General features: G+C 33.8%; 1 protein-coding gene across 2 annotated transcripts in view; it reads left to right on the forward strand.

Annotated features, from left to right (window-relative positions):
* Nucleotides 1–681: 681 nt before the first annotated feature.
* LOC105491127 (DLC1 Rho GTPase activating protein) overlaps nt 682–20,810 on the forward strand; it is a 520,902-nt gene continuing 500,773 nt past the window's right edge. Inside the window, exon 1 of one of the 2 annotated variants that reach the window (XM_071068619.1) lies at nt 682–765. The gene's annotated coding sequence lies outside the window, so the exon portion shown is untranslated. The remainder of the gene's footprint in view (nt 766–20,810) is intronic. The other variant, XM_071068618.1, reaches the window with a different exon arrangement.

Here is a 20,810-nt window from a genome sequence, read left to right on the forward strand (position 1 = left end):
GACAGAATTGAGTGAGGAATGTGTCCAAACAAGTAAGGAGAAGTGTTTAGAGGAAAAATATCCTTCTGGAAAATGTAAGTTTTAGACAAATAATCAAACAAAACTATCTGATTTATAATACAGAGATGAAATGTACGAGTTTATATACAATTTGGGGGAAAATACAATGCAGGCATAACCATAAGATAAAGAGATGGCTAATAGGTAACACTGTCTGTCCTGCATTCAATAAAGTGACTCCGAAAATAGTGAGCTCCACTCCCATCATCCAGATTTCCAAGGCAGAGACTCCATTATCCATCGTCCTTCAGAGGACTTCCCTGTTTCATCAGGTAGGGGACTGTACTGCTTAGAGTTAAGCGTTTTTCTGATTTTCATCCCAATCGGGGAAAAAAGTTAAAAGGAATAAACACATGGTGGAAAAACTTCAAAGCAATTAAAGATCAATCTTGTTTTCATGTAATCCTTGTTTCAAAATATTCTTCATACCATAAACCTCAGTGAAATACATGGCAATTCCTTCCCTGAGGCATGAATACACCCACAGCTGATTGTAAACACAAAACTAGAGTCAACAAATGGAGAATGGTTTCATTGTCTGGAATCCCATTCTCTGATTGGAAATAGTCCCTTGGGAATTCATTACTGAGAACAAGTCCCACCCCTTGACATTGCTGCTGAGCTCACCCATGATTATCAGACAAGACATTGGCAGTGAGTTCATCTGCTCTACTCTGCTTTAGAACAACACATGTGATTAACCAGGTAAAACTCTTTTCCTTCTCCTTTATACTTTGTATCATATATAACAATCTACTATGTGTATTATTATGTTAGTAGTTTGCACATTAAAGTCTTTCTAAAAATATCGTCACAATATTTTATTCATGAAATGAAGTTATAGAAGGAAAGAAAAATGTCTGTGACTAAATACACATAAAATAAGTTGAGATGCTCAGTGTCACTGTCTGACATTGATTGAAACTATATTCATCCAAAAATATGTAATGCTTTCTCACGGAAATATGACATATTAACAATAATTGATCATTGTAATGCTCTGTCACATAATATTTTGGAAAGACGATTTCTGCTACATTGTTCAAAGTGAAAATATTTGTTGAATTTAAAGTAGATGATAATGTTTTGGGGTTTGCAATTTTACTTTTGTTTCTACCTGTATTATTTTATTGAATAATTTAAGCATATCATAAGATTATCATTGCACTTTGGAATAATTTTATGTATGTTTACAGTTACATTGATTAGAAAAAAATATTTTTATGTTTTTCTTATAAACTTTTTCGTAGAGTTTGATCAAAGACTAGTAAGTATATCATTTACCTTTTCTGACAATTAGCTAATGTACCAAACAGACTCAAGCAATCCAAAAGAAACCTATGACCGAGGTTATATTCTCAAAAGGCATAGCTTTATAAAAATTCAGAGCCGCTTAATCAACAAGGTTACAAAGGAAACGATCGGTTGCCTTCAAGGTTGGGAGTTAATTGAATGAACAGACAGCATGGCTTTCCTTATAGCAACCTATAACACTAATGGATAAGCTAATTTTTTCTTCCCTAAAGTAATTGCACAGTCATCTTTAATTTAAAATCACTTGCATTTACTCAGTTAGTTGGTTCCTAACAGGGCAAAGGTCTTGAACATTTATGCTGGGGAGATTTAAATTGCCAACATGATGTAGAGAGTGAAGACATTTTAGTATAAGTAATTAAAATTTAACATGCACCTTTTTTGTTATATTGAATACGTTATCAGAATTTCCAGGGAAGGTAATATTGGCACGACATTAATCTCATAATACCCTAATTTTAATATTATTACATTTCTGTTGATTCAGGGACTTCTGTTTCCATATCAGCTAGGAAATTCTAAATAAAATACTAAAGTAAAAAATTAGCAATTCCCATTAATCAAACTCTGTCTACATCAGTGAATTGTGTGTAAGAATTACCATTTTAATATTACCAAGACTCGTAATGAATGATGATGTTAACATAATGCATATTATGTTAGAATATACTCAGAATGAACTGCTATTAATCATAGTTAACTATGTCTAACATCGTGATGTTAGAAACACTAGATAGAAATGGATGACAGTAAAACCCAGCATTACTATTCTGTGTGACATAAGTGTTTTTTTTATTTTCAGAAAAAGATAATATTCTAAATTTTATTAAACAAAATATAATGTTTGTGAACAATTTATTTATATCTTGATTATTTTTGTCATATCAACAGTTGGGTTATCTAAGGTATTGCCACCTAAAATCCCTAAAGAATTTTATTATCTGACATCTAAAATAAGTTTTCAACCCAGCAGAAAGACCTGTCCCTTAAAATTCAATTATTTTATCACTGCATGTTGAAAATTGTCTGACGACAAATAGAAATATATTATCTGAAGAGACTTTTATCTCAAAAAATTCTTTTTAAGCAAAAAAGAATAAAAAGTCTTTTCCTTAAAATCTTCACAGAATTGGAAAATATAAAAAGCTAAAATTCTGGGAAATACAATTTTGAAAAAATTTGTTATTTTATTTTGTTTTGTTTTAGCAACTTGGGAAAAAAATTATCTTGCCATAACTTTTTAAGATACATAAAGAATTCTGAACATATACAAAAATGTACAGAGCAGTATAGTGAACTTCTAGGTACTCAGGACTAAGTTTTGACGATTAACACATAGAGTCATTCTTGTTTCACACACAGCCTCTTCAACTTGTGCTAATTTCCATGTGTTTTGATGTAAATCCTAGACATCATGTCATTGTATTTGTAAACATTTTAGTATTTTAAAATTGATATTGTATACATCTCTAAAAGATAAGCTCTCTTCTTTAAATTACTGGGATGCAATGATCAAAGTTGAAAAAATAAATATCCTCAATATCATAAAAATAGTAAGTGTATAAACCATCTTATAGTTTCCTGTGTGTCTTTTTTGGTATTTATTTAAATCAGCATCCAAATAAGACCTACACATGGCAGTTGATTGATTCTTTCTTTTCTTTTTTAATTATTATTATACTTGAAGTTCTAGGGTACATGTGCACAACATGCAGGTTTGTTACATATGTATACTTGTGCCATGTTAAGATTCTTTCAGTTCAAAAGTTCTTCTTCTATCCCTTTTTCTTCACACATCGTTGAAAATAACCTAAATTTTTGTCTTATACACTTTTTCTTTCTGGATTTTGCTGATTGCAATACCATGGTATTGTTTAACATGTTCCTCTGATTTCCCTGTTTTTGTAAACTGCTATTTGAGGCTAGAGAATTGCTCAGATTCATGTTTTATTTTTGGCTGCGTACTTTATAACTGGCCTTGTGTTTATCCCTGAGAAGGCACTTAATATGTAGTTGTTTCTTTTTTGTATGTTGGTAGCCATTGGAGCTCAATGCCATATATTTTATTTGGAAATGTTAAAGCATAGAATTAATTCTGAAAAATACTGGACACATTAAAACTTATGGAAAAATGACTCAAAATGAAATATAAATATTGCATCTGGGTTACATAGCTAGCAAAATCACCAATGCAGGGTGTTTTGTTGTTGTCGTTATATATGACTGCATTTTCTAGAATTTGAAATCATATATAGTAAAAATTAAGTGTCTCGGGATTTTTACAAAATGCACACTCCAGTTTTCTCCCACCCCTTTCTTTCTTCTATTTCCTTTTTGTTTGTTTGTTTGTTGTTTATTGTTGTGGCTCTTTACTGGACTCTTTGACAAGTTAGCAAAGTTACCATCTTATATCCCAGCTTCATCTTGTAAGTCTAATTACTCTAACAAGTGCTTTCCAATGAATAGTAATGTGATGATAGCAATGATGTTTCCAGAAATCAAAAATAAGGCACATAGTCTGAAAAGTCCATTTCGTCCCATCTCTAACAATCCGGGAAATTTGCCTTGCATGCTACAATACTGGCATTTCTTTAGAAGTTCTATTATTTATGGGACCAAATGGGTAGACTACTTTAAATCACAATTTTCTCAGACAGGGCCCTATGCACTGAAATATAAGATAGCATCTGTTTACTGGAAGACTGGAATTTGAGCTCAAGAGCTAGTCAGAAATCTGATTATGGAAACTAAAATATCACAGACAAGACCTAGAGAAAAGCTAATTTATTGGTGAGCTGACTGAGCATTATTGTGTTAGAACTGCTTGACACTGTAGACTGAGTATTGTGTTAGAACTGCTTGACACTGTAGACTGAGTATTGTGTTAGAACTGCTTGACACTGTAGACTGAGTATTGTGTTAGAACTGTTTGACACTGTAGACTGAGTATTGTGTTAGAACTGCTTGACACTGTAGACTGAGTATTGTGTTAGAACTGCTTGACACTGTAGACTGAGTATTGTGTTAGAACTGCTTGACACTGTAGACTGAGTATTGTGTTAGAACTGCTTGACACTGTAGACTGAGTATTGTGTTAGAACTGCTTGACACTGTAGACTGAGTATTGTGTTAGAACTGCTTGACACTGTAGACTGAGTATTGTGTTAGAACTGCTTGACACTGTAGACTGAGTATTGTGTTAGAACTGCTTGACACTGTAGACTGAGTATTGTGTTAGAACTGCTTGACACTGTAGACTGAGTATTGTGTTAGAACTGCTTGACACTGTAGACTGAGTATTGTGTTAGAACTGCTTGACACTGTAGACTGAGTATTATGTTAGAACTGCTTGACACTGCCACACCTAAAATAATATTAATAGGGATGAAGGTGTGTCTTTGGGAGGGCTTTATATGACTTTATGAGATTGGATCAAAGTAGATGCCCATTTTTAAAAAGTTTATGAGACTCAGGTGAGTATGCATGTGTTAAGAAGTACTGAATAAACAAATAAAATATAAATTAAATTGGGAAAATATGATTTGGTTAAAATGAATACTACATATAAAATGAGTATATGCCATTTGAAGTAGTAAATGACCCTACATTACAAATATATACAAATAAATGCCCTGATCAGTTATGCTTATAAATCTGTATTTGTATATTTATGAAAATAAAACTAATGAGAAGGAATTTCACTGTAGATAAGGTTCATGAAAATGTCATTGCTTTATGCTAAAAAAATAAGATTTACTTTAAATAAAAATTAATTCTTCAAATACTAAGATTTTGAAAGGCATCAAAATAAAATAAAATCTTTTTATAAGAAAGAAAATAGTCCTGTACAGGAGTACAATGATCTGTTTTTACACTGCCACTTTTTCTTTATTTCAACTGCATCTGTACTACATTGTGATTTGGGTGAAGATGACTGCTGGAGAATCGTGCTAGTAACTGACAGAAACTGCAACATGTCTTTGATGTCATATTATTTTAAAGTTTCCTTGGACAATTTTCAGTTGTAGCTAATTTTCTGGGGTCCAAATAACATGAATAACCATACATTTCTTTTAATGGAAATAACTAAAATAACAGCCTTACTGAGATATTTTAAGGTCCAAATTTCCCCCAGAAATTCATTAATTGGTTTCATCTTACTTAAAGTTTTGATCATTGAATTCTATAAAGTCCATGCCTTGGGATAATTTATAAGTTAAGTAAAAGGCTATCTGAGAAACAGGTATGTCTCTCCATAGTGCACTAGCTTAAATCAAGACTCACAAGGAAATAATTGAGAATTACATAATTTGGGGACCCTTATACTCAGAATTTTTGGTAGAACTCCTAAAACAAGGGAACCATGTTTCCTCTTGCTTTCTAATGACACAGTTTAGGGTTCTTGAGATACCTCCATTCATGTCAACTTCTCCAACTAATGAAAGTAAGCAGTGTTTCCGATTTCAGGCAAGGTTCATTTGATAATGATGAAAGTGGTGAAGATGCTAAACCTGAATTATACTGTTCAATAGATCCATACATCATACAAACAGATACATATATAGTAAGTTTGAGATATTTTTTCCCTTCTCAACTACACATTTTAGTTATCATATACAAATTTGTATGTTTTTTCTTTCTTAAGAAGTGCCTTGGCTACTAAAGGACCTTTACATTTCCCTATTGAGAATCAACTTGTCCATTCCACACCAATGAGAGGTTTATACATGCATTTGGATAGAGTTGACATCGTTACAATATTGAGTCTTCCAATCCATATGCAAGGTGTACGTGGCCATTTATTTAGACCTTTGTTAATGTCCCTCATTGTTTTATAATTTTCTTGATAAATGACTTCTCCAACTTCCGTAGTTTATTTCTAGATATTTAGGTTCTTGGTTTGTTCTTTGTTCATGCCTTCTTCATTAGGATTTGGAATAAACTTATAAAAGAAATTAGGGCACTCTGCCTTTTTATTCATCTGGAATATTTTAACTAACACACAAATGTTAGAAAGAACCACTTCATCCTAACATCCATTTTAATGATAAATCATTCATTAAAAATTTCCCATAGATATTGATTTGTACAGGTTTTCTTCTTTTATTAAAATAACTTTTAATAATTTGTTATTGTTCTATGGCACATGCATTTTATCCGAATGTACATTATTGACATGAGGCTGGCATAATGATGTTTATAATTCTTTAATATCTTCTATAATTATGAATATATTTGCTTTATAAATTCTAAAATCATGTTTTTTTCTTCCCTTTGTCTTATTCACATCTCAGGGGTATATTTTTATTCTGTGTCTTTCCATATAAGCAGACTTTTTTCCAATCAGAATGCTTGTTTGTTTTATAATGCATAATTTTCAGATTTTATCTGTGTTAATTTACTTCTGAACTTCCTTTTGCCTTCTTCTTTGGTACCTTACTTAAATGTTTAAGTTACAGAAACAATTAATGCCATTATTTTTCTCAGAGTATAACTATAGGTTATTTTAAATGGTATATTATATCTAAAATTTCATTTTTATTTAGAATAATGTAAATATTAGTTTTGAAATTTTAACATGCCTCAACTGCCCAAAAAAAGTTTTAAAATTATTTTTCAGAATTTTAGTTCATTCATGGAATGAGGCAGAGTTGATGTAACAATATGTGCTAGGCAGTTGACTTGGAGTTGCTTTGTCACATTCTAAGGCCAATACATAAATTGATTAATTAAATACTAATTATTAAAGCCAAGTTACAAAAGTAATAATACAATAATAGTATTATATTGAGTTATGTAAGAAAAAATAGTACATGCAAATGTAAATGTGTTAATCAGCTTATGGATTGAAACAAAAGTTTCAAAGGATGATAACTCTTTTGAGGTAATTTTACTATATTTTGAAGATCATAAGAGTAATAGATGACTAAAATAGTAGATTATTCTAAAAGGGACATAAGGAATCATTTCTCAGTCACTCCTATATCTTATTTAACCAAGAAACTCTTTCCTCAAAGCAAATATTTGTTGGCTATGTAAACAATGAAACTGACAAAGCCTCAGCTTTTGTCTAAGTGGTCCCGGCAGAGACAGGTAGAGACACCCTTGTTCTTCTATTCCCTCTCCATCCCAGCCTGCTGGGCACAGGGCAACCCTAGAGAAGCCTCTGACTAGCAGCAAGCACTAAATGCTACTCTTACCTATTTATAAAAATGAGACAATTTAAGAAAGAGATGATGAAATTGTATTTATATCTCATTTTATTTTTATACTTTCGAAAATCTTTCCTTATTTTACATTTTAATAATTTTAATAGTTAGTAAAGATTTGAACTGTGAACTCAAAATCTCTAGAAAATAAACTTCTCTGCTGGATGAGACAACTGAAGTCTAGTGGCGTTTACTTAGAAACAGGGCAGACCACTACACGTGGCGGAGCAAAACTAGTAATTAGACTCTTGATACCGATTTTATTTTCTGTGTAAACGTCTTCAATCCCAATAGTTTATTCATGTCTGCATTCCATACAGAGGTGACTAAATTTAGTTGTTGCACGGATCCCTTATTCTATATATAATACAATAGCAAATCTTCCATGTAGCAATTCAAATTAAAAATAGATCTGCATATGTCTATAAGTTTGTTTGTTTGTCAGTTCTTCTGTGCAGTTATGAAATGTACTGTGAGTAGAGATTTGCAAGAAAGTAAGATATTGACTTTAAGTTAAAACATCTTCATTAAATATACACACATTTTCTATATCACAATGTCATCTGTTATTATGGACTGGTCAGTGCCTCCCATGTTTGTGTATCCCATAATTCCATTTAAACATTTATCCTCCATGATATACACACACACACCACAATGTAAAGCACACTGTGATCTTTATCTTATTGTAATTATACAAAATAAGACTTGCTAGCTTTAATTTAACTCAAAAGGGTAAAATACCCAAAGTTACTATTATGCTGGCAAACATAGCTCAAGAAACGAGATGGTATTTCACGCTATTTTTTGTATGAGTTTTAACATACTACTAGAATTAACTCAAGTGGCCAAAGTAGCAATCTGAACAAAGAGTAGATGGTCAACTGTCATAAGAAATGGGAGAAGCAATACGGATCACGTCTTATGAAGGCCTAATCACGTCTTCTTCTGTCATTCTTCTAGCTTCAAAATTGTCCAATGTCAGTTACAATAAAATGTGACATATAAGCTGACAAATCTATCCGTCTTTCATTTACTCTACAAATTAAGTGTGGGCATTCTGATTCTGAATGTTAGAATTATATCAATAAATTTGATAAGAACTTTGGCTCCAAAAGTGCAAATGTAATAGCATTAAACACATGGCCAGTAAAAGTCCAAATGGACAAATGGACATACTGAGATGAAAAATATAAATTTTTTTGTCCTTGCTGCATTCTGCTAAATGAAGAACAAGATGACACCAGAGTGCCAATCTCTCTTTCAAACAAACGAACATTGAAAAAACAAAAGAGTGTATCTACATCACAAGAACTTCCAGAGTTCTGAAAGCATTCTGATCCACACTCCACAGGCATTTAATAATATAGAACAATTGTATGATTCTAAGGTAATTACCTTTATAAAAATTTACATTATTAAGACATTGACTATGACAAGTGTTTTTGCCAAGAATTTCTTGAGCTTCAGCTTCTTAGCTCAACCCAGGTTTGTGTGATGTGTTATGTGTGATTATTTTTAAGCCCATAATGCCAGGGTTTTAGATGGAGCCTGGAGGTTCCTAGGAAAATTTATAAAGTACAGAACTTTCATTTGAAAGACTCCCAAATTTATCTCAATAAGCATGTCCATTCTCCTTTCTGCCTCCTTTCTAAGCTCACATGCTCTCATTCAAAGCCCAAGCACTCTTTAAAAAACTACTACTAATACTCTGCTAATTTCTTAAAGAGTTAAAGAACTATCTTTTCCATGAAATCATCAATTACCTTTAAGAAAGTCCTCTAAGGAAACTGATTTTCAAAATTCACGAACAGGATTGGAAAAGTTCCATAGACCCTCTATGGAAGAACCTAAAATAAAACACTTGAGGCTGAAGGCTCTTTCTTCAAGATGTTTAGAATCACAGGACTGAGGGGCTCTGCCAAGAAAAGCTACTTTTCCCTCCTTAAACTGTCTCCAACCTCACCATCCTATTAATTCCTTCCAGAAGACAATATAATAACAAAATGGAAAGTCATTTTTAAAGGTTCCTAACATCTTTCTATAAAGGTCAAAATTTTGTGCTAAGACAGGCACCCAACAATTGACTATACGATGCGATACCATTGAGATTAATATATTTAGCATTTTAAATCTCTCTACATCACTCTTATCATTTTCATCTCAAAAGAACAAATCCAACTGAAGCTTACTTAGTTTAAAACTTATTTAATTCACAGAATTATTTAACTCATCATATAAATGTGTAGAAGATATACATATATATGTTTGTGGGGATTGCATGTATAAAAGATTTCCTAGTAAGTTATTTTGTATAGATTGCTTTTGTGTGATATATTTAGAAATGAAAATTCCAATGTCGTAATGTGCAATTATCATAGGCTGCCTACAAGAGTTATTGAAAACATTTTATTTAGGTTGATAACATTAGTGACTCTACAAGAAAAAATAATGTACTGTTCTATTTAAAGATGTTCTTTAAGATAATGCAATGCGATAAACCCCAGGCAATTTTTGGCATTGGATTAAAAATACATACTTTCACAATTAGTAATCTTTCTCTATTTGAGAGAATGTTTATGTTTAAATATGTATCTCTAGTAGTTACCAGCATATCTTTCACCCAGATTTCTTTAACTCAATAAGAGTCAAAGCTGTTCAACATATTTAGCATATGTTCCTTACTTTTGCCCTTAATCATAAAGACCTCAAGATTAAAGATACATTTTAACATTCATCTGGTATTTATCTCATTAATGGCAAGAATATTCAAAACACCACATGTCGGGCACATTGTCAAATTTCTTTTTATCCAAAATTATGAACACAAAATGACTTTTAAATACTGAAAGATACAATTTCCGTTTGCATAACTATTATTTCCATCATGCAAATATGCTGTACCCACTGATGTTGATAAGATGGTTCACATATTTTCATGAAAATGAACACATTTATAATAGCACAGTCGGAAGAATTGTCACCTGACATCTGAAACACTACTGTCTTTCAAAAATAATATCCTTGTGATTTTTGTTGGCAAAAAAATTAAATGTGCCTTTCATTTGGGAATGGGGTGAGGGCCGTTGGTGCCGTTATTTTTAGTAATCTTAATGCTTGTGACTGTAGTAAACAATAATTATTATAATGTCACAAGCGATCATTGGTCATTACATTTAGATTCTCTGGCGATCTGAAGAGAAAACTGTGGTCTGTGATCCAGGTTATTCCACTTTTTTTTTCTCACAACAAGTGAAGAAGTCTGTACAGAAATATATAGAAATTCACAAGAAAATAGGAATCAAAGATTGAGAGTCGATCAATAGTCACATTGAACATGAACTTCCATAATCTCCAAAACCTGAAAAGGATGGTGAAATAAATTGTTAACTTACACATGCCTTGCATAAAATTAAAAATAAAATAAAAGCACCCTGAAATTAGATAATTTCTTCTAACTTGCTTGAAAAAAACCTCTGCAACAATCTCCATATTGTAAGTATGGTTTTTAAAGGTGTTCAGTTGCTCTGCCTATGAAGTAGCCATTCTTTTGTTTCTTTACTTCCCTAATAAATTTGCTTTCCCTTTAAAAAAGAAAAAAAGGTTTTCAGGATATTGTCTTGAAAAGACAGTAAAGTCAGGAAGTTCAGGAGGAAAAGAAATGTAAAATGCAAAATTAAAATGAGGGTTACAGACGTGAAGGAGAAGACTTATGCAGAAAATTGAAGAACTGATACAAAGCCCAGACTTGTGGTATTGTCTCAGAATGCAGAGGAATGCAAAGAGACGAAAGTAATGTGGGAGAATCAGATAAAATGAGGATAGATAGTAGTAATAAAAGCTAAGAATTACATTGCCTCTGAAAAATCAATCAAAACAATGGCCATAGAAACAACAATTACAGAAACCTCTTCTGAACCGATACAGAGCTAAGTAGGCTGCATTGAAAAGTCTTTCATTGTCTCAGGCAAAATCAATAAAAAGGCCTATACTTCAGAAGGTTGTGAGGTTTTCTGTTTGTTGGAATCAGACAGTCTTATATTTGTTTATTCTTATTCAGGTTTTATCATTACCATATAAAAAGAGGATCTTTTTTCCTTCTTTTGAGACCGGGTCTCACTCCATCACCCAGGCTGGAGTACAGTTACATGATCATGACTCACTGCAGCCTCAACTTCCTGGACTCAAGTGATCCTCCCACCTCAGGCCCCCTGAGTAGCTATGACCACAGGCGTGCACCACCATGTTCAGCTAACTTTTAATTTTTTTGTAGAGACAGGGTCTCACTATGTTGCCCAGGCTGGTCTTGAGAGGATCTTTGCATTGGTATTTTCTTTCCTTTTTCTTGGCCTGTGCTTTGTCACAGTATTCTAATTTTACCTTGGTGTTCACCAATGCAGCCAGCATGAGAACACCCACATAGATGAAGTCTTTGCCCACACCACCTAAGGATGTGCGAAATTGAACTCCTAATTTCCTAGTTACTTTTCATTGTTTCACTTCTGAGTATAACTAATAACCATATGTCTCTTGTTTTCAAAATAAGTTTTCAAATCAGGTTGTTTCCACAGTAACCCACTTTCAGGCACCAATTCTGTATGAATTGGGTGGGGCTCCATTGCAGTCTAATAATGAACAATCTTTTAAGGTAAGTGACTCAATACAACAAAGGTTTCTTTGTCATTCAAGGAACACATCTCCTCACTCTTTCACGTTAGCCTGTCTTTGGCATCCAGGTTATCTAGAACTGGCAGGTTGCTGAGTCAGAGTTAGTGAAGCGTGAATTGAATCTTAAGTTTTCATCTAGAAGTAACACATATAACTTCCACTCAACATTTCACTGATCAGCGCAAATTGAACGGTTACACTCAGTTTGAGAAGAGCAAAGAATTGCAATCCTATTTTGTGCCGAGAAGAACTGGAAATACTTGCTGGACAGAACCAATGGCTACCACATATTCCCAGTGGAACTGAAGCAGTTAATTTCTCTGACACTCCTAAAATTGGTATGCTGATAAAGAAACCAAAGGATCCAGGCATTTGGATTTAGGGATGCTAGATTTCTTCTCCAAAACACCTCCTCGTGGCCTGCTGCTAATAAAATGGGTGATGGCTCTTATTAAAATTCTCAACTGGAACAGAGATTGGGTGGGGTGAGGTGAGGAGTATTGCAGTGTAACTTCAGAAGGAATTTGAACAGCCTCGCTACTTCAGGCTATAATATCATATTCACATGCTAAAGCTAAATTCCTTAAGCAGAAACCAGAGAAATCGAACTCAGGTTTGGAAATATTTGGAAGAAAAAAGGAAAGAGGGACATAGGGTGTGAGCCTGTTTGAAGAGCATGAGTCAGTAAGATTTCTGGGATTAATTATAAGTAATAGAATCAAATAGAATAATTGGGAAGCTAACATGGCAAAATGTGGTTAACAGAGATAAATCATTGCTTAGCCACAAAACAAAACAAAACAAAATCCTAGGGCTCTATAAACTGCACAGAAAGAAACCGTTGGCTTGGCCAGTAGTGTCCTCTGCTGAACGCTGCTCCCAATGCCTCCCTTAAGAGCAGGACTCCGAGCGCCAAACACTGGAAATCCTCTCAGTGGGGAAACCTTGGCAGGCACCAGATTAGCTATCCAAGACTTACTCTATAGTTTCAACAAATGGTTACCAAAGTTCAGTTACCAAAACACATTTTGGATTAATTAAAGAGCTAAAGTTTTTTAAATAAGGAATTTCTAAAATAGAAATATATTGGTCAATGTTAGGTTTTGGATGGACAAGAATACTTAAAGCAAAAAGTAAGTTAATAAGCCATATAGAACATTAAAAGATCAATATGTTTGCTACAAAAAATGGGAGAAATATAAAAATATAAATGAAACAAATAAAGGACAAATATAAAGCTATAAATGAAACAAAATACAAATTAAAATTTTATAACACAGAGGCTATGTCACTGATGTATGGTAAGATCTTATAGTTCAATAAAAAATCAAATATCTCACTAGAAAATATAAGGGAAGGAGGCAGAATACTTGAATCGAAAATTTCTAGAAGACGTTCTAAAAGTTGATAAATATAAGACCTTTTACCCTTTATCCAATAAAGCTGCTCTTCTTCTATTTGCTCAGGCCCCTTGCTCTGTTTAAATTCTAAACGCTGGACTGTCCTGGGGCCCTATGTTTGAACTCTTTCTCTATCCACAGGTTTACCCTACGACTTTACCCAGTTCCAAACCTTTAATCATATGTCAGTGAATCCATATCTGATTGCAACCTCCAAACTCCAGATACTTGTAACCAAGTGATGATTTCAAATCTCCACAAGAATATCCAAGGTACACTGAACTTGACAAGGTCAAACAAAACCATTGGTTTCTCTCTCCATTCCCTACATCTAATCTTTGTTTAATTTCCTCCATCTCAGTGTATTTCAATACAATTTGTTCCAAGTTGTTGAAGTCAAAACCTATTTATCACTGTGGATCCACTTTCTCTCAAATTTCATATCTGACATATCTATGAATTCTATCAGTTCTACCTCTAAAATATATCCCAGATATGTCCAATATTTCTACCTTTACTATTACCAATAAGTCCAAGCCAACATTATTGTTTGCCTAGATTTCAAAAAACAAAAAACAAAAACAAACAAACAAACAAAAACCTCCTAATGGTTATCCCACTGTATTAGTCCCATTGGGTATTAGAAATACGCAAGACTGGGTAATTTATGAAGAAAAGAGGTTTAATTGACTCACAGTTCTGCATGTCTGGGGAGGCCTCAGGAAACGGAGGAATCATGGAATCATGTTGGAAGGGGAAGCAAACATGTCCTCAGGAATCATGTTGGAAGGGGAAGCAAACATGTCCTTTTTTGCAAGGCGGCAGGAGAGAGAAGGAGTGCCAGCAGAGGAAATGCCAGACACTTGTAAAACCATCAGATCTTGTGATAAGTCACTCACTATCACAAGAACAGCATGAGGGAAACTGCCCCTATGACTTAATTACCTCCCACCGGGTCCCTCCCATGATATGTAGGCATTATGGGATTACAATTCAAGATGAGATTTGGGTGAGGACACAAAGCCAAACCATATCACCTTCCTTGCAATAAAAAATGAGTGTGACAATCATTTTTCAAAGCACTTAAGATAGTTTCCATTCTATTTTTAATATCTCCCTAAAATTTCTCATCACAGTTTGAGGAAAAATTTACCTCTTCACCATGACTTAGAAACCCCACACTCTGTGACCTGTTTCTTTTTCTCTAATCCCATCTCACATAAATTTCCTTCATCCATTATGTTCATTGTTAATTTAAAGTACCTCCATTTTATTGCTGCCTGGGGATTATAATGAAGAAAATATTGGCCAAATTTGTAAAAGCATCAAAAATATAAAATATTTTGATTTTGTCATTCTTTTTCTCAGAGTATCCTTTTAGAAAAAAGAAAGGTAAACAAGTTTGTATTTGTGCTTAAGTAGTAAATGCAGCATTTTTAATTATATTGATAGAAAACAAACTAAATATTCTATGAATTGCATGGAGTAAATAAATTATAGAACTTTAAAATAATGGCCTAATAGGCATGAAGCTATTTAAAATTCCTGCTACAATGAAATAGAGAAAACAAATATAAACTGCACATTATTGGACAATGCAAATACAGAGCCCACTCTGATTATTTTGTTACTAACGAATATTTTGAAGCTCCCAGGGTATTTTGGAAGGCTAGTAAAGCAAAATTCCGGAACTAAGCAACAAAATCCATTGGCCAAGCATATTATGAGGGATTTTCTATTGAATACATTGGTGTCTTCCTCTCAGCACCCAAGATGCTCAGAACTGGATATCCACCATTGAAGTGTACAAAGAACTAGCTGTTTTCATGACCATAATTATTAGAATATTGATTTCTGCATATATGACCACGTTCTCACTCTGCTCACTTCTAAATACAATGTTCCTTCCAAAGATTCCACTTGGTGGAACCTCTGTGATATATCTGTACAATAGCTGCAAAAGAAACTGGGGATGTGGGTTTTATGGCTTCTATCTTAGAAAGGCAGGACTCATAATGAGGGAAATCACTAGAATGTTGGAAAGATATTCAAAGATGTTGAGAGACCACAAAAGAAAAATGTCCTTAATACTGTAAATATAGGATTGGTGCCAATCCAAACATATGTGGAAAAATGTATGCATAGGAAAATAAACTTCAGGGGAAAATAAAACAAAATGAAAGTATGTGTGTGGACAAATATTTAATGTATTATAATATTTTATATTATATATTTATAAAATATTTAATATATTATAATATGTGTGTGTATATATATATATATATGCATGTTGAGTTTCTCCTAAACTTTGGTAAGTTTTCCATAGCATTTTAAAAGAATGCATGTTCACTGTTGAAATTTTGAAAATAGGATAGACATACAAAGAAGAAAAAATAATCCTATAACACACAGATAGCAGCTGTGAACATGCTTGGTGCAGTTTCTTTGCGTTTTTTCCAAAACAGTATGTTTAGACATCTCTTTTTAGAATTTAGATGAGTATATACTTCTTTTGTCTTGATTATTAAAATATTAAAATACCTCCTTTTACCATTTATATTTTAATACTCTTTAAATTAAAAAAAATTACACAATCTCTGTTTGTAAAAAGATAACTGTTCCCACTGGTATATGAAAGCTTCCTAAATCTGTGAGAAAAAATAGAGTATTCCATATAGAACTGGGCAGAAAGGATGAACATGACAATTCACCAAATAAGAAATGTGTAAATAGCTAATCAACATGAAAAAAATCCTCAAGGTCATTAAATAAGATAATTGAAAATTAAAGATGATTCTCTATGATGTCATAGCTGAATTTTCAGTGGATTCTGCACTGTAAAGTGAACTAAACACAAGCCAACATTCCCCTGAATGTCAGTTTCAGAGGGCTCATGTGATCTATCCACAAAGCGCCTATATCAAAGCTGTCAGAAAGGTCTACTAGAATTTTCTCAGAAGAAATGGAGAGTCATTGTGCCTTGTTATTGTAACAGTGAATGTTCCTTTAGTTTTTGCAAACATTCTCAGAAAGCTTTTATTTTGTTTTTTGTTTTTCTAACAGCAGTTTCAACAATTATCTAAAATACTAAGATCTCAATTCTATTATAACATTAAAGAAGGATAAGTAAGCATCTCTGGGCTAAGAATGGTTAAGCTGTATAAACTGATGACAGCCTGCTGTTTGGACAGATGAAGTATAGCCTAATGAAGAATATGGATCGTGTGGTTAAAATACAAAGAAAAACTTGGCAAGAACTGGCTTTGGTATTTGACTTCTCACTGTGCACTAGCAACCCATAATTATTATCAGATTCTGTTTTATGTTGAATGGATATGGTCCAGAACTGTGAAAAATACCTTCTCTTATAGGAATGTGAGGGCAATCTGACTCCATCTGTCACCCATTTGACTGCCTTGGGGTAATGTAGCTTGTTAAACAGGTGACCCTCTCCCTCCTCACTTATCCCAAAACTATGTGCTTTGTTACAAAACCAAAGAACTCCCATAAACATACAGCAGAAGAGTAACCATGACCTCTCCCAGCCCCCATGCTTCTCCTAGTCTAATAAATATCACTTAACCATGCATCCCAAGTCTATATCTTTAGTCTTTGAGAAAACAGCTGCTGAGACAGTCAAGTAGCCATAATTTCTGAATTGTCTTGTATTGAGCCAAAAGTTCGAGGTAAATTGTACCAAGATTTTTATTTGAACTTTCATTTAAGACTATTTTCTGTCACTTTTATGGAATATACTTTAATTTTATTGCTGTATTATCCAGTAAAATTGGGAGTTTTAAATATGCTGTACCCCCAGGTTGTAATTCTTGCAGTGGAATGAATTTATATTCAGTGTTGGATGAGCATGGCAATGATAATATTCTGCTGCCTCCTAAGTTTTTATTGGTGCCTCTGCTGTCATTCTTTGGCTCCCAACTACTGGGAAATGAATATATTCACCTAAATGTCATACACCAAATTCAAAATAATGAATTCCTCCTCATTCTGACAAATCTCTCCCTTTCCTGGATTCTCCCTCTTCGGTAATCCACCCAGTAGGCTAAGGTAGGTATCATGCTTCCTACCATTTTCTCTCTTCTAATCAACTGGGCACCAAGGTTTGCCTGTTTTTTAGACCCCATTCTTTGTCCATTGTTCATCTGTTTTCTCTGCCATTATGTAATTTCAGGCCCTCAAAAGTAATCGGTTGAGCTAGAATCATGAATCCTTGTAGACTGTACTTACATTTGGAAGAACTGGGATTGGAACTGAAGACTGTCTGACTTTTAAAACCTGGGCTCTTAACCTCTGGTGTCAGCTGAAGTAGGGCCTATATAATAAAGGTCAAGGATTTTGGAATTTGATCTGTACACAGTGGGAGTGATGTTATCCAAGAAGTTTTAAATGTTTAACCTATAACTTTCATATAGGATGTATTGCTGTAAAATCATACTGCCATGAGGGGAAGGGTGAGAAAGTTATAGTAATGGGGGTATGACATGATACAGGAGAAATTTAGAGAAAAGTGTGACTCTGAGAGTAGAGTGCTGATAGAAACTTGAAAGACTGACTAGCACATTACTTTAGTTCTCTGATTGCTCTATTCAAATATCAACATATAATAAAAGACTTCATTTTTACCACCCAGGTAAACAGAACTTATGGATTAAAGAGCCAATATTGAGGTTAACTATATATATATAGTTAACTATATATATGTATATAGTGTCACATTTGTGCTGTTCAAAGGTTTATTTTTATGTTTGGAAAACACACCAGCGGTTCAGATTCTATAAAGCTCTTCAAACAAAAAGAGAATCATACATGTAATGCATGTCTCCTCTACATTTATCATTTTGTCCAACAGAGGTTTGTTTGGAAAATGTCTGTGATATCCAAAAACAAAGTTCCAGATGGAGGAGGTGAAAATAGACATATGTTCCAGCTGTTTTCAATCTCTCTCTCTCTCTTTCTTTTTTTCTTGGCTATCGTTACACTAAAAGCACACCCTTTAAAAAACAGAATCATCACTCTCTTTAAATGTGAGGGGTTCGTCTAATGGCCACTCACAAAATTTTATCTCTTCTAATAAAATTTTCATCTATGCATGTACAAGCTTGTGGTGTATATGTGCCGCCATCTGTGGTTATGCATATGCATGAGTGTGTGTGTGTGTGTGTGTGTGTGTGTGTAAATTATTTTCCCAAGTAGAGCCTGTTTTACAGGTGAAATAGCTACCTATGTATATTTCCAACTCCCTACTAGACATGTATTGCATAAAACCCTAAGTTTAAAAAAAAATCCTCGATATCCATGTATTATTATATTGAGCCCCCTGATACAGGTGGGTCTTACTTAGTTGCTGAAGATTTCTGGTACCTTAGAGTGATCAAAACTAGGTGAAGAACATGTCTTAGAGAATGCCACCATAACAAGTCTTGCTTGAGTACTATCTACAGGCACTTCAAATTCCATATATCCTTGTGGTGATGGAACTGTTTTGTAACTTTACTGGATTGATGTCAACATTTTGGTTGTGATATTGTATTATGTATGTTTGAAAGACGTTGCCTTTCAAGAAACTAGGTAAGGTTCCAGGGAGTCTCTCTGTATTATTTCTAACATGTATTATTTTACATGCAGATGCATGTGTGCATATGCATTATTCTCTAATTTTTCAAATGTCTAATTTTAAAAAAAACTAAATTCGTTCAGTTACTAAGCTCTCCCCCAAAAGAAATTACTATGCTCTCCCGCAAGAGAACACATTCCTTTTATCTTTAACATGTGTTGATGACACCACCATGTACCAAATGAGAACATATGAGCCATCTTTGACTCTTCCCTACTCCCCTCCACCATTCAATCAGTCATCAGGTCCTACTGATTTACTTTCTGTTTCTAGAAATCATCTATCTCCTCTTCTTCTTTCCTACTGCTGATGGCCAAGTTTCATAGCCTCATTCTCTCTTTTCTTAGATAATGAAACAATATCCAAATTGCCCTTCCTGCCTCAAGCCTTAGCACCTTAAAACAGTCATCATAAATGCAGCTGCATATTACAATCACTTGAGCTTTTATAAAACAATACTGCCAAAATCTCTATCCTAGGACAATTAGCAGAGGATATCTATGAGCAGGACCTGGCCATCGGTATATTTTCAAAGCTTCCAAGATAATTATAATGTGCAACCATGGTTGAGAATCATCCCCTTGAATATGTTTTCAACAAAGACTCTACAATAATTTCACTAAAATGAAAGGCTAAGCATTATATTTCTCTGCTTTATCCTCTCTCTCTCTTACAGTTTGAATTATATCCCTCCAAAATTAATACACTGAAGTCCTAACCCCAAAGTACTTCAGAATGTGACTGTATTTTGAGGCAGGATGTTTACAGGGGTAATCAAGTTCTTTAATATGACCAGTGTCCTTATAAAGAGGGAAAATTTGGATAGGGACATGAATATAGGTAGAACAAAATATGAACGTGAAAGAGGAAATTAGGGTGATGTTCCTACAAGCCAAGGAGCAACAAAAATTGCCAGAAAACCACCAGAAACTAGGTGAGAGGCATGGAACAGATTCTCCCTCACAGCCCTCAGAAGGAACAAGCCCTGCTGATACCTTGATTTTGGACTTCCAGCCTTCAGAACTCAGAGATAAAACATGTATGTTGTTTTGACATCCAGATGGTGGCACTGTGTTACAGCAGCCCTAACAAACTGATGCACCCTTACAAATTACAAAGGACAATTTAAGCTCACAAGGTTGTTACCCTATGGCTTGCTCTATAGCCATGTATCTGTTTTTAATTTCTTCATTCCTTTTTTTATTTTTTTTACATTTTTAAATCTTTTTATAGAGATGAGAGTCTTGCTGAGTTTCCTAGGCTAGTCTCAATCTTCTACCCTCCAGCAATCTTTTGGCCTCAGCCTCTCAAAGTACTGGGATTACAGGTGTAAGCCACCATGCCAGGCATATTTCTTCATTCTTTATACTCCAGAAACACATTCATGAAGACTTTGCTCAGAGGTCATCTTGTCTTGAATAAATTCTCCTCTACCTGCCAAGACCTCTGATTATATGCTGAATATTTTTGTTACTATATTCGCCACATTGTATTACACATATTTGTTAAATATTTTTGTGATCTAAG

This window comes from Macaca nemestrina, chromosome 8 (assembly GCF_043159975.1).
Source record: "Macaca nemestrina isolate mMacNem1 chromosome 8, mMacNem.hap1, whole genome shotgun sequence".
NCBI lineage: Eukaryota > Metazoa > Chordata > Mammalia > Primates > Cercopithecidae > Macaca > Macaca nemestrina.